General features: G+C 31.9%; 1 pseudogene; it reads left to right on the top strand.

The window, feature by feature from the left end:
* Positions 1 to 74, top strand: part of LOC111366889 — a 2,054-nt pseudogene extending 1,980 nt beyond the window's left edge.
* Positions 75 to 599: the final 525 nt, after the last annotated feature.

Below are 599 nucleotides of genomic sequence, written 5' to 3'. Positions count from 1 at the left end.
AGAATCACATCCATACGTATGCTTATTGCAATAGCAGCATTGAATGGTTTGGATATACATCAAATGGATGTTAAAACGACATTTTTGAATGGGGAATTGGATGAAGAAATTTATATGGAGCAACCTGAAGGATTTGTGGCCTTAGGGCAAGAAAAGAAAGTATGTCGACTTGTTAAATCATTATATGGATTAAAGCAAGCTTCTAAGAAATGGCATGAAAAATTTGACATGGTTATGATGTCAAATGGTTTCAAAATTAACGAGTGTGACAAATGTGTTTATGTCAGGAACACTCCAAATAGATATGTCATGGTATGTTTATATGTAGATGACATGTTGATTATGGGTAACAATGATGCCATAATTCAAACTACAAAAAGGATGCTAACAAGTAAATTTGAAATGAAGAATTTAGGTGTGGTCGATGTTATATTAGGAATTAAAATTTCTAGAACATCTGATGGTCTCATATTGTCTCAATCACACTACATTGAGAAGATTCTTGATAAATTCAAGAAATATAATATTATTCCTATGAAAACACCTATGGATGTTAGTATGCATCTTGTTTCCAATACTGGTGATAGTAAGTCTCAATT

The sequence above is a fragment of the Olea europaea genome, chromosome 18 (assembly GCF_002742605.1).
Source record: "Olea europaea var. sylvestris chromosome 18, O_europaea_v1, whole genome shotgun sequence".
NCBI lineage: Eukaryota > Viridiplantae > Streptophyta > Magnoliopsida > Lamiales > Oleaceae > Olea > Olea europaea.
The sequence above is the reverse complement of the archived record's forward strand: the minus strand, read 5'-3'. Positions and strand labels throughout refer to the sequence as shown.